This window comes from Amblyomma maculatum, chromosome 3, assembly GCF_055883805.1.
Source record: "Amblyomma maculatum isolate TAMU_Amacu chromosome 3, ASM5588380v1, whole genome shotgun sequence".
In the NCBI taxonomy this organism is placed as follows: Eukaryota; Metazoa; Arthropoda; class Arachnida; order Ixodida; family Ixodidae; genus Amblyomma; species Amblyomma maculatum.
This window is the reverse complement of record NC_139346.1, coordinates 25,566,783-25,581,540: the sequence shown is the minus strand read 5'-3', so window position 1 is coordinate 25,581,540 and position 14,758 is coordinate 25,566,783.

Below are 14,758 nucleotides of genomic sequence, written 5' to 3'. Positions count from 1 at the left end.
AGTTGTTTAGTTGTAAATTTCGATGCTTATATATGTATAAGCGTTTGATTCCATGCGCCGTAGCCTTCTGTGCACTGTTTTCCCCATTTTATTCGGCTTTTAGGCTCGGTTGTTTCTTTTATTTCTGCTGTCGTTCATTTAGCTTCATTTATCTGCGCGCTTCGTCTCTGTCGCGCGTTTGCCGCGCCGGATGCTTGTGACCCCTTGCTCCCCTTCGCGGAAGCTTTTTTCGCGGCGTCGCACAATTAGGTGCTTTGGGAATTTGAAAGCACTGCATGTGACAAACGGCAAGCGAAGCGCACGGTGCGAGTCTGAATTCGTGCGTCTCTCTGCAAACTGTTTTCTTCGGAGACCAACTTTCGAGGTAATGTTTCTATTATGGATAAAATGAAAGCGCACGAAATTTTCCCAATTACGGCATGTTTGAACAGAGTAGATTGCTTCAAAGCTAAAAAAAAAAAAAAAAAATTACACACACGCCCCATACATTTCTTCCTAAATTGTCCTAACATTTCAGGAGCTCGTCTCTTGGAGGAGATGAATACGCAGTCTAGGTGAATACATTGCAATATTCTGCTTCTAACAATGTTATCAAAGGTGATGCGCGGCTTCTCGAGCATCGTCGCAACTGTTTGAATAAAGGTGCAAAATTAGCAAATACTTTAGCGTTTAAAATTTTACCCTTATGTTAATACTCAGACTTGCACTCTGAAGAGATAGCATATGTAATTACATTCTTACGAACAATTGCTGGTTTGTTACATAAGCAGGATATAGTGGCAAAGCCACTTGTGAGTGCAGGCAGCAGATTAAATTGACGCCCATAGAAATGCACAATAATAACTGCTTTGAAATTTCCTAGCTTCAGACTGCAACTATAGCACGTCTATGGCACTTTTCCTCATTCATTATAACTAGGGGCATTCTAGAGCAAAAAAAAAAAAAAAAGCTTCTGTAAGATGTCATTTCAAAGTCAGTATTTTAAAATCTCTCCAACATGAACTTGTCATATTTATTTCATATATCCGCATTTTTTTTTTTCAAATTTCCTAAATAAGGCAACCTCATTTCTTGAATTTGTAGTACTTCTGATGGGCAAAACAGAGCAGGAAACTAGGAAATAATGCGCAAACGTCTGCCCCAGCAAAGCTACGAAGAAATAAATAAATTTAACTAATGGGAACAGAAAGATCTCCAACATGTATTTCATGAATAAATGCCTGTTACAAAAGTAAAATAAAGCAAGCATGCCCACAGGGGTAAGACGTACAAGCAACAATCGGGATGCGAAAGTCATCATAGATGCACTGGGAAAAAAAAAATGCTGAAAACTGTCCTTTAAACAACTGAATTGCTAAGGACGGTGCCACGAACGGTTATCCCCATCAAATAATATTAGATTTATTTTCCAACAAGTGGATGGTCGCCTGGGCTAAAAGCTGTACAAACAGCTTGACAGAGGCCCTAGAAACCGATACACAACAGAGCAGGAGCAAACAGCAGATTCCAAAAGTTCGTTAACAATATGACCATGACATCAAAAGTATTATACAATGTATATCTCTGCAGCATGGTATGAAAACAAAACAAAAAGTTGATCAATGATGAAAACAATGGAACAAGCTCAATGCAGAAAGTTCGTAAAGGTGAGTATGATATTTAAAGAACACATGCATGAATAGATTATATATGCACGAAGTACTGTTCTTAACTGCTTAGGACTAAATCCAGCTGTGTTTTTATGTTTGTTGAGAAAAACGGGAAGATTATGAGTCAAGGATTGTACTTTGTAGTTTGTTCTAAAATGTGGTAGAGACCACGTGTCAGTGCATCTAGTGTTTACTATTGTCAGTGCATCTAGTTTACATCCACGGATAGTAGTAGCGCCGCAGCCTGCATCCGTCACAGATCAGCATTGGCTTACAATAATGTAATCACGTATGCTTTCCCTTTATGTTAAAGGTCGCAGGTTTAGTGTATGGGCAATATTCTGAGGAGCGGGAAGTCTTATATGCTGATTTTGTGCCTTCACTTTACGCCCTTCTTTCAATGCTCGAAAAAAAAGAAGTTTCAGTTTCGATACCATTATTAAAAATAATAAAATACATCATGTTTTCTCATATTCTTTGTCATATCCTAGAAACTTGATCCTTAATCTTCAGCAAAATTAGGAATAGGGTTTTTTCCTTCAATTTCTGTATAAGACTACTATGTTGAAATGCACCGAATTTGAGACAGTGTTTATTGTGCTGCCATTCTGTACATGAAAGAAAAAAAAAAGATATTCGCAAGCATTTCGCTATCAAGTGGTTATTCATTCTGCATTCATTATTCATAGCGCCTTACAGTCACAGTGAAAAATTTTATAAAATAGACTTCTTTCAGACTTGTGGCACATCTGATTTTTTTTTCTTCCAATGTGGTGACTTTCTCACAGCATCACAAATATGCCTGACATTCTGCTATCTCCTTTTTGCTCCGAGCACATATATTCATCAGTGCCTGCATATCTCCATCCAAAGTGATTTCAAAGTTGAAAAACGTGCATGCACCGAAAAGCTGCTATGCCAAATTGTCAGTCATAATTTTCCTTCCGAAATACTAACAATAGCACAAACTAATTTCACTGCTCCCCTTCAAGGATCACTGCCTTGCCATGGCGGAGGTGCTTGCGAAACTCGATGAAGTCGTGAGCTCTGCTGTGTAGGGCCACCCAAGATAGACAGGTGACGGCAGAGAGTTCTGACAAAATGTGATTCACTGGAGAAGTTAATGGCAACCCACTCCAGTATTTCCTGCCAAGAAAACCCTATGGCCAGTCGCAATACCATTATTGATATGGCGCAGGAAGATGAGCCCCCCAGGTTGGAGGGCGTCCCACATGTTACTGGGGATGAACAAAGGGCGATTCCTAGTAGCTCCAGGACAACTGAAACGGCTGGGCTAAAGCCAAAAGGACGCTCAGTTGTGCATGTGTCGGGAAGCGACCGGGAAGTCCGATGTTGCAAGGAGATATGTCACATAGCAACATGGAAAGTAAGATCTATGACGCAAGGTAAACGGGATGTCGTCATGCGAGAAATGGACAGATTGAAGATTGATATCTTGGGTATCAGCGAACTCAAGTGGACTGGAATGGGCAAAGAATTTAATTCCCGCGAACATTATGTTGTCTATCGTGGGCACGAATCCAGGAGAAGGAATGGGGTCGCTATCATAGTAAACAGAAGAATGGGCAAAGCAGTGCTAGGGTACAACCCCAAAAACGACCGAACGATTTCACTTCGGATCCAACGTCACCCTTTCAACATAATAGTTATCCAAATCTATGCACCGACCACTACTGCTGAAGAAGCTGACGTTGAGAGATTTTATGCTGACCTGCAATGCCTTTTAGACCGCACTCCATCATCAGACGTCCTTTTTCTCATAGGAGACTGGTATGATGAGGTGGGGAGTGAAGAAATATCCGGAATTACAACTAAGTTCGATCTTGGTGAGCCAAATGAAGCTGGGCAGAGGATAATAGAGTTTTGTCAAAAAAATAAAAACAACCTGACCATAGCAAATACTCATTTTCAACAGCCCAAGAGACACATGGACTTCACAGGACGGTCTGCACAGGAATCAGATTGATTATATTCTTTGCCGGCAGGGATAGAGAAGCGCTATACAAGCAGTAAAATCAAGGCCTCGGGCCGATTGTGGCGCCGATCATCAGCTTCTTGTTGCCAAATTTAAGCTTCGACTGAGGAAAACGCAGAAAACTAGGAGGCCTTTCAGGTATGATCTGGATCAAATTCAATCAGAATATGCTGTGGAACTGAGGAATCGATTTAGAGAATTAGAACTAGAAGACAGAGAGCCTGAAGAGATGTGGACTGATGTTCGTGATATAATAAAAGCTGCTATTAAGGTAGTTCCAAAGCAAAAGAAGTGCAAGAATGAAAACTGGTTATCTGAAGAGGCTTTGCAAATAGCTGAGGAACGGAGGATGGCAAACGTTATGCGGGAAAGAGAAAGATACAAGGTTCTCAATGCGGATTTTCAGAAAATAGCAAGAGATAAGAATGCCTTCCAGAACATTCAGTGCAAAGCAGTTGAGGACAACAGGCAAATGAGGAACACAAGAGCTCTGTATAAGACAATCAAATATATCAAAGGAAGCTTCTGTGCTAAGCTGGGCGTGATAAAGGACAAACGAGGCAGGGATCTCACTGAAGCCTCAGAGATAAAGAAGAGGTGTCAGGAACACACAGAAGAACTGCAAAAAAAGGACCTGGATGTGCAAACCCAACATAAGACGGTTGTGACTACTGATCTCGAGCCGGGCATCCTGAAGAGTGAAGTTGAATGAGCCTTAGCCATCCTTGCTAAGTATAAAGCTAGCCGAATTGATGGCATTCCAGCTGAGTTGCTTCAAAACTTCAACCATGACGACGCTGTTAACATTCTGTATACCTTATATCAGAAAATGTGGACAACCCTGCAGTGGCCAAAGGATTAGAGGAGGTCAGTTTACATCCCCATTCCAAAAAAAGGCAATGCCAAAGATTGTTCCAACTACCGCACGATAGCGCTTATTTCGCATGCTAGCAAGGTGATGTTGAAAATCCTCCAGTGCAGGCTGCAGCAGTATGTGGAGCGGGAGCTTCCGGATGTACAAGCTGGCTTTCGCAATGGCAGATGAACTAGAGGTCAGATTGCCAACTTTCGCTGGATCATGGAAAAAGAAAGAGGTTCCAGAAACCCATCTACTTCTGCTTTATTGATTATGCGAAAGCGTTTGACTGCGTAGATCACAGCAGATTGTGGCAAGCTCTCCAAGAGATGGGAGTTCCAATTTGCCTCATCTGTCTCCTCAGGAACCTGTATGAAGAGCAAGAGGCCACAGTCAGAACTGGGCATGGTCTTACTGATTGGTTTCCGATTGAGAAAGGAGTGAGACAAGCCTGCATACTGTCGATCTGCCTATTTAACCTATATCCTGAGTGCATCATGATAAAGGCTGGTCTGGACGAGGCTTCAGCTGGAGTGAAGATTGATGGGAAACGTATCAACAACCTTAGATATGCGGATGATAGCACTTTAATGGCAAAAAGTGAAGTGGAACTCAAGAGACTGCTGATGTGCGTACAAGAAGAGAGTGAGAAGTTTGAGCTTAAACTGAAAAATAAACGACAAAGATCATAGCGTCTTGACCTATCAAGTCCTGGAGCATCAAGGGAAATATCAACAACCTTAGATATGCGAATGATACCACTTTAATGGCAAAATGTGAAGTGGAACTCAAGAGACTTATGATGTGCGTACAAGAAGAGACAGAGAAGTTTTAGCTTAAACTGAACATTAAAGAGACAAGGATCATGGCGTCTTGCCCTATCAAGTCCTGGAGCATCAAGGGACAAGAAGTGGAAGCTCTGACAGATTTTCTCTTCTTGGGCTCCAAGATTACCCCGGAAGGAGACTGCAGCCATGAAATTAGGAGACGCCTGCTTCTGGAAAAGAGAGCCATGGCTAGCCTTGACCGCCTAGTAAAGAGCAGAGACATTACACTGTCAACCAAGATCAGTATAACTCGTGCTATGGTCTTTCCAGTTGTGATGTATGGATGCGAGAGTTGGATTGTGAAGAAGGCTGGCCGCCTAAAATTTGACGTGTTTGAATTGTGGTGCTGGCGGAGACTCTCTCGAGTTCCTTGGACTGCCAGAAGATCAAATCAGTCGGTATTGTCGACCATAAACCCTGACTGCTCATTGGAGGGTCAAATTCTAAAGTTAAAGCTCAGCTACTTTGGTCATCTGATGAGAGGAGCGGAGTCGCTGAAGAAAGATTTGATGTTGGAAAATGTTAAGGGTCACCGGAGAAGGGGCAGGCAGCGAACGCGATGGTTAGATGGTATCCTCGAGGCGCTGTAGATAGAGTTATGTGATGTTAGGAAGAGAGTCAGAGACCGGAAAGCGTCCATAGTGTCACGAAGAGTCGGACACGACTGATCACCCATTAAACACCAACCCATCTATGAGACGGCTATATACTGTCTTGCCAATACAAACAAGATGCCTGATAGATGTGTCAATAGACCGCTAAGATGGCTAATAAACGTACATAATATGTCTCGATAAGATATGCAAGACATTGTCAGGTGTCTTGATCTTTCTTGTAGCGATCTTACAGCTCAGCTAATGCACCTACGTTTTTAGGCTCCAAGACGTGTTGCAAGATATGTCCTAGTAATCGGGAAGACAAATAACGTAATTAACGTAAGTCAGTCTACCAGATAGCTATAAGGCATCTTGCCCAAGATAAACAAGTCACCTTATAGACATCTGAAGTGGCCCCCAAGAAGGCTGATAGACATTTACAAGATGCCTTGACAAGATATGAAAGACGAGTTTATACATGTTTTGGTACATCTTGTAGCTGTCTTTTAGCTCAGCTAATGCAGCGACGTTTTTAGGCTACAAGACGTCTTGCAAGACATAATCCAGTAATCATTAAAATAGATTCTGAATGAACTAATATGAGCTCTAGAATCTCCTGCAATGCTGTAAATTATTTATTCACTGCTGATTCCAGCAAAACTGTCTGAAATCCTTATGCATTTGCAGAGGTTTTCAACACCACTGCCAGACATAAAATATAGCCTCATCAGATGCTACAACTATAGCTGCATTGCCGTCACACACCCACAGCGCTCTTTCACACATTCAGTTATGATGCAAGCTAAACTGATATACAATTGTAGATCATTAATTCTCGCACACTACATCTGTTGTCTTGTTAATGAGAACTGTATGATTGAATGTATGATTGAGAACTTCAGTGATTGAATTTTAATAGTTCATAAAATGCTTACAGTCAGGCATTACATTGCAACAACAATACCTAGTCCGTAGGATAGGATAGGATAGGATAGGAAATACTTTAGTTTCTCTAGGAAGGTCTTGTGCTAGTAGCAGGAGGGTTCCATCTTCCGTCTTCTCACAGGGTCGGTGCCCCTATTCCAGGGCTCCGCTGAGCTTCGCTGCTCGCTGGGCGTGCTGGATTAGACCTAGTTGGCAATCCAAATCGCCGCTGGAGAGCCGGCTCTCCCACTGTTACGCACTCGGGTCTTTACGAATGCTGTCGTTATTTTTACATTGCCACGTGATGTGGTATAACGAAGGTTTGCTACCACACCATGGACAAGTGTCCCGATATTGTGACGGGTAAATTTTGCTTAGGATATTCAGGTTAGGGAATGTTCCTGTCTGCAGTCTTCGCCAGTATACTGCCTCTTGTTGTTTTAGATCCCGATGAGGCGGCGGATAGCGGATCCGTACCCCCTTATAGTAGTTCAGAATGTCTGAGTACGTAGGGCCGACTCGCTCGGGTAGATCGTCCGATTGGGAGGAAGCTCGGCTCGTGTACTCTCGAGCTACCTGATCGGCGCGTTCGTTCCCCGCTATGTCGGTGTGTCCTGGCACCCAGTAGATGTTGTGTTTGACTTTTGATGGGGTCGCGCTCTGGAGGAGCCTGAGCGCGGTGCGACCTATGCGGCCGTTCATGTAGTTACGGCACGTTTCTCTAGAATCTGTAAGAATGGTAAGGGACGTGTTGCTTCGATACCAAGCTACCACCGCAAGAGCAACGACCAGCTCCTCCCCTTCGGTTACCGTGCATTCCCTGACTGAGGCGCTAGCTAGTTCCTTTAGGTTAGAATCAATAGCTACCGCCACTGAGCTATTATGTGAGCTTCCTGTATACGGAGCCGCGTCCGTGTATACCGTTGTGGACCTTGTAGCTAAATTTAGTTGTACATACTTCGCCCGGGCTGCTCTACGGGCCACATGTAAGTTGGGATCCATGTTCCGGGGATGAGAGCTAACCTTTAGCGTCTGGCGAATTGCGTCCGGTATGCTCGCAGTACGAGTCTCGATTTCCGCAGTTGCACCTAGACCCAGTCGCCTAAGAAGCGAGCGCTCCGTAGGAGTCTGCTGGAGCCTGGCTATCTGCGTGACCAGTTGGGCTTCTTTGATCTCTTCGAAGGTGTTGCGAACGCCAAGAGCTAGTAGTTTTGCGTTAGAGGTGTTCATTGGTAGGTGCAGGGCTGTCTCGTAAGCTTTGCGGATGATGATATCTGCACTTTCCACTTCTCCTTGTTGAGGTTGAAATACGGGAGGGCGTAGCCTACGCGACTGAGTACCAGGCTCTGAACCAGGCGCAGGGTATCCCCCTTTCGCATACCGCTCCGCTTCTGCGACACACGCGTGATCATCCTGGCGACTTGAGTGGTCGATTGCTTGAGTAGGCCAAGCGTATGGCCGCATCGCTGATTGTTCTGAAGCCACATTACTAAGACTCGTATCTTGTCTCGTTCGGGAAGTAGCTGTCCTTGGAGGGAGACATTGAGGGTCCCTTTGTGTTTCCCTTTGTAAACTCGCAAGAGTTCGGATTTTTCTGTGGAGCAGGCGAGACCTCGTGCATGGACATATTCTTCTACGCAGGTAGCCGCTGCTTGCAGCCGTTCTTCTTTCTGGCCGAGCGACCCGGATGTAACCCAAACCGTGAAGTCGTCAGCGTACATGGCGTGCTGTATGCCTTCGATCTTCTCAAGTTGCCTAGCGAGTCCGATTATAGCCACGTTGAAAAGTAGTGGCGAGATGACGGACCCTTGAGGTGTGCCTTTGTTGGGGGTTGAGAATTTATCGCTGCGAAGGTCTCCGAGCCCAACCGTTGCAGTTCGGTTGGAGAGAAAGGCCTTCACGTAGCTGTGAATCTTCTCGCCACAGTGGTGGTTGTCGAGTCCTTCCATTACAGCCGCGTGGCTAACGTTGTCAAAGGCCCCTTTAATATCAAGGGCCATGACCGCGTTCTCGCCAGCGCTCGGGACATTGGTGAGGATTTCCTCTTTGAGTTGTATGAGGACGTCCTGCGTGGAGAGGTGAGCTCGGAAGCCGAACATGCTGTGGGGGTACAGGTCTTCATCCTCCATGTAGTTTTGGAGCCTCCGAGTAACGACACGCTCGTAGAGCTTGCCTAGGCAGGAGGTGAGTGAGATAGGTTGGAGGTTTTCGATCTGGAGTTTCTTACCCGGTTTGGGGATCATTACGACCTCTGCATGCTTCCACTCTTCAGGAACCGTTCCTGCGGCCCAGTGCCCGTTGAGGAAGGTTGTCAATCGGTCGACTGCCCCGTCGCTGAGGTTGCGTATGAGTGCATTATGGGCCTTGTCTGCACCCGCCGCCGTGTTGCGCCTGCATACCTTTATGGCAGCGAACGCTTCTTCCCTGGTGATCGGCCTGTCCAGGTGGGTGTTCGGTCTTCCAAAGTATGGTTTCGGGTAAGCTGCAGGCAAGGTCGTGCAGTAGCATTTCTCTTTTACTTTATCTAACAGTTCCTTCTCCGTACCCTCGAAGGTGTGGATGAGTCTGCGGATAGCTTTCCCGCTTTCGGCCCTGGTTTGGATAGGGTCGAGGAGGGTCTTGAGTATACGCAACGTTTTGGCCGTGCTGAGGGTGCCGTCCAGCGAGCTACTGAACTGCCAGCTCTGCCTGGCCAGTTGGGCTGCGTACTTCTCCGCTATCTTGGTGACTTCTGCAATCTTCAGCTTGAGTTTCCTGTTAAAGCGCTGCTTCTTCCAGAGCTTGGTGAGCCCTCGGCGTGCCTCCCATAGCCTGAGGAGCCGAGGGTCCACCTCTGGTGTTTGCTCGGTGCGATCCACTTCCATAGTGTACTGCTTCTGGATGTCTTTGAGTTGTTGACACCAATCATCTATGGAAGTAATCCCCCCTTCCAGGTCCGTGCATGCCTTGCGGAAGGCCGGCCAGTTGGGTATCTTGACCGTGCCGAGCTTGCGCTTGATGTTTGTGGCAGTTATCGTGATCTTCAAGATATAATGGTCCCTGCCTAGATTTTCCAGCAGATTCTCCCACGTTGCATGTTTCGCCCCCCTGGCAAAAGTTAAGTCCGGGCATGTATCCTAGCAGACAGAATTGCCAAGGCGCGTGGGTTGAGTTTCGTCTGTTAAGAGGGTACATTGGATCGCTTCCGCCGCATCCTCGACCTGTATACCTTTCTGATTATTTGTGGGGTATCCCCATTGCTGTCCGCGAGCGTTAAAGTCACCTACAATTAGCAGCGTGTTGCTTTTAGCAAGTTTGCTGGCCCCTAGAAAGAGTTTATGAAAATTCGCGTCCCGCTGGCGAGGCGGGCTATAGAGGTTTACGAGAAAGACACTCTTTTCCTTGTGCTTCTTTTTGGGAATAATTTCCGTCACTAAGTGCTCAATTTTCGTGTTGGCAGTCGGGTCATGGGCTATGGTTACCAACTTTTTGCTCACCAGGGTTGCCGTGCGTCCGGTATCGTAGCACGTATATCCCCTGAGTGTCGGTGCCGTGTTAGTTTCCTGTAAAGCTATTATATCGGGTGTGGAGTCTTGCGTGAGTAGAAACTGCATTAGGAGTCCCTGTTTTTGGCGGTACCCCCTGCAGTTCCATTGCCAGATTTCTAGTGGTGTTTGTTTAGCCATGGCTTTGTGCGTTGATCGGATTGGAGCCTTCAGTGACGAAACGGCGCTCTTGTATGAGCCTGTCCCGGGCCTCGTTTGTTATTCGTCGCGTATTTTGGCTTTTGACGTGGTCCTGCCACGCAACTTTTTGTTCTATTTACGCGACTTTCTGTTCTAGGTTGGTTTTGACATACATAGCATCTAATTTTGCATGAGTTTGGCGAAAATCTTCTTTGATGCGAACCGTGAAATCCTCCACGTGCTGCATGAAAGCTTTTAATTCCTCAGGGCTCGCGTCTAAGGCGGACGGGGGTCGTTGCACTTCTGCCGGCGGGATCGGGGGCCACGGTACCTGCCCTATTCTTTGAGCCTGCATCTCTTTAATGAGGTAATTGACTTTTTTACGGAGATATGCATTCTCCTCTCTTAGAGCTTTAACCTCTTCCGAGTTACGCGTAAAATTCTTTTGATCCGAGTGCGTAAACAATGAGTTTGGAGGGCTCGCTCCCCAGCTCACCTTAACGCCGCCCTTCTTCTGTTGTTGCTTCTGCGACTGCTGCTATTGCTGCTCCAGCTTGGCCGTTGACCGGTTTAGCGGCGGGAAAGAGTCCTCCCTGGATCGGCTCTGGCTGCGATCTTGCACTATGCTACGGCCTTGGTTCGAGGAGCGGCCTTGGTCCCGCTCCGAGCTCAGCCACCTGGTTCGGCGCTCTTGACTCAGGTTCCGGTTCCGCTGCTGCTGCTGCTGCTGCTGCTGCAATTGTTGCAATTGCTGCTGGGGCTCCCACTGCAGCTGCTGCAGTTGTTGCTGCTGCTGCTGCCGCTGCCAGTGTTGTTGCCTGGACTGCCGGACGCCGGTCGTGCTGCCCCGGAGCTCGTCAGTAGTCTTGAGGCGTCGACCACTCTCTGGTGACGTGGTCGCCTTGGCACACCATGCATTTCGCCTTGCACTGGTGCCCTTCTGGGGGGTCGTGTGTGCCGCACGTCCTGCAGAGCTTGGTGTTCGGCGTTGGACAGACGTCCGAACGGTGGCCTTGCTTTCCGCATACGTAGCAGATCTGCCTCGTAGAACGATATGGGTAGGTCTTGAATTCTCCAGAACGGTAAATGACCCACTGCGGGATATACGGGCCGTCGAAAGTGATGAGCGCCGTTTCCGACCTGCCCAGCATTCTCGCTTCGCGAATCTCCTCTCCTTGGGATCGAAGCCGGAGCCTCGATTTCAGTACGGCCGGTGATTGCCTCGGCATAACGCCGTGGATGACGGCACGCTTGAGGTCATCCGGTACGGCTGGATAGGTGTTGGTTTCATAGGTTTGGTCATTTATAGTGAGCTTTTCGATCTTCCTGAGCACGTCGGCGATGTCCAGGTCGGGCGTGCTCGCAATCATGATGTTTGAACCGGGCCGGAGTCTCATGATGAAGTCTTGTTCCTTGATCTTTACTCCGCTGGCCGCGACGAGGGCTTGTGTTGCCTGGTCGACACAGGTTTCGCTGATTTTTATACCTCCCTTGGGGCGGTAGATGATCTTGATATCATCCTTCGGTAACGGCGGCGGACGTGGCCTTATTTGCCGCTGCGCTCCCGCCAGATGTTTTGATATAGAGCGCGTCACACCATTCGCGTGCGCCACTGCTCTGCCAGCTGCGGCTTTCGGCGCTATCTTGTTTCTTGTTTCTTTCCGGGGCTCGTCTGGCTGCAAAATGACGTCGCTATGCGGCACAGCGAACTTCGAGCCTTTCTTTTTTGGGCGCCGTTGGGAAGAAACAAGCGTCCAACGCTCCGCATTTTCATCTTGCAGTGGGTAGATATCGGCCTCGCAGTCCCGCTAGGTCTCCATGGCTTCGTTCACTGCCTCCCCTAGTCCGGGGCTCATATGGACCGGCGACGCGGCAGGAAATTCGTTCCTCTCTTGAATATTCGCCAGACCTTGAGCCGATGTCTGATTAGGTCCACTCCTGGGTCTAACCGATCCTTCGGAGTCCGAGGACGTCGATGGACACTCGTCTAAGTCTTCTGTCTGGTTGGTATTTGCCTCTTCGGCGTCGGTGAAGAACCCCCCGTCAGGGATCAAGAAATCATCGACGCCCGAAGCCTCATTGATTTGATGTTGTTCTCCGCCTATGTCGAGTTTTATTTCCAGGTGTTGCGCATAATTGTCCCTGGCCACGGCCACCTTCCGCCTCGTCACTACCGCCGCGACCGTGAGTGGATGGGCCCTTATTCATCTGCGTGGACTGCCCTTCCTCGTCGGTGGCTTCCGATAGCCGCTTGCGAAGAAGCATGGCATGACGCCGACCTCCGTGCTCCCCTTCATCACACTCTTGGTCATCGGGGTCATGACTAAGCGGCGTAAGGCTCATAACCCGGATCTAGGGTTAGCTCCGCGATGTCCGCTTGGCAGTTCACAATCCACGGGCGGCCAAAGAAGGCCCTCACGAACAACACACTTGCCTCCACAGATCCTGCTCAGGGAGATCTTGCAGAATGCACCAACATATGCGGAATGGGGCAATTGTATCCGGCCAGAAGCTTTTCTAAATTGGAGCCGAAGCGAAGCGCGTTCGCTCACATCGGCTTCGTCGTCTTCCTAGTCCGTAGATATGCAGTGATTAAGTGATTTTACATTTTCATCCAGTCAGAAAGCAAAATTTAATTCTTTAATTTCCTGAACTGCATGCTGTGTGATGTGCTGGGACTTTATTTGCTTTGGTCCTCAGGTTTTAATTTATTGGTGGAATTGTTTTTTTAAGAAATTAAGCTTCAGTTCAATTGGTACAGAAGGAGGTCGAAAGCAAATCTTTCAGAGGGACCTCGTATAATAAAAAGCCTAGTATAAATACACAAAACAACATATCAATTTCATTTGCTTTCTTGCTTCAGGGCCAATAGACTCTTCCTGTCCAGAACTGGGAAAAGAAAAGAGAGTACTGAATCTTAACTGACTTTTACGGCATATAGAAAGTAGCCATGTTATAATACGGGTTCAGCGTATGCCTTCCGGTCGTCCTCAACAACAAAGCTGTGACTCCACGCAAACCTTTTGATAGCATATGGACTCCTCCCGAAGTGAAGGTGTTTAGCAGCAAAGGTGACATGCCTTCATTTAGTTTAATGCCCTTTTTCACATTGCGCTATTGTGCCTGTGTCTGGTGCTCTTGTTTTTTGTGTCTGTGCAAAGTTTCATGTGAACAAAACACTTACCCAACAGCTCAGGCAAGTGAGCAATGCATTGCCTTTTCTTTGCTCTCTGGATGCATGCTCACTGTTTAAAATATCGCCTTCATTTGTTATAGGAAAAATTGGTGATGCATACATACATAGGTACCTACATACATAGATACATGCATAGATGCATACATAAGTGATGCATTCATACATAGATACATGATACATATATTTCCTCTTTACATATGTCGAAACTCTTGGCAAACTGAGAGGCAGAAGCCTTACCCAGCATGGAAAGTCACATTCAATAAAAAAAAGAAATGTGTAAATCAGGAAAATGGTGGTTTTCTTCAGGTGTGTCTGTTGGTGAAGACAAGGAAATGTTTTAGCCTTCGAGGTCATCAAGGAGTTCTTAATATACATATATTATACTCAGCACTATTTTGTGCTGCTAGTGCATGTCTTGGTTAAACATATTTCTATTGTGTACTCAGTATTCTCCACCTTATGTGATATATTTTGAGGTTAAATTGTTATCCCATAGTGGAATCTGCGGCAGTGTTTTGTAGTCAGTGGTTTTCTTCATTAAACTTCACAAGAAATTCACAAGAAATCATTAAAGCAATGGAACACCTTGCAGGTTGCCACCACCTCCACGGCTGCCCAGCAACTATCCTTTTCCTGTCTGCTGCCAACACAACTTAGCGATGAGGGCCACTGGACTGACATCTCACTGGGCAGTCGTGGGCTACTGAATGAATACACAGGTATGGTTTGACTGTGCCAAAAACTCAGAGTTACCAACAGTGGGACTTTTTCCTTCTGTTTGGGAGCTCATATATATTTAAATCATGCTTTTGAGTTTAATCCTGGCAGGTGTGACATGGAAAGCCTTCAACACCAATGAAACTTCGTTTTGCCGACGTCACAAAAGAGTGGTTGGTGTTTGCTTTGTTACCAAGACCAAGTCCTCATCTAAAGGCGCTGCGCAGTCACCATGAACAGTGCCACAATAGTAAGCAGCTGGGATCAAGGCACCTTCTGTGCTCAGTTACAAATCAAGATTGCAGCTTTGTAATTTCTCAAAGGTAGGCCTC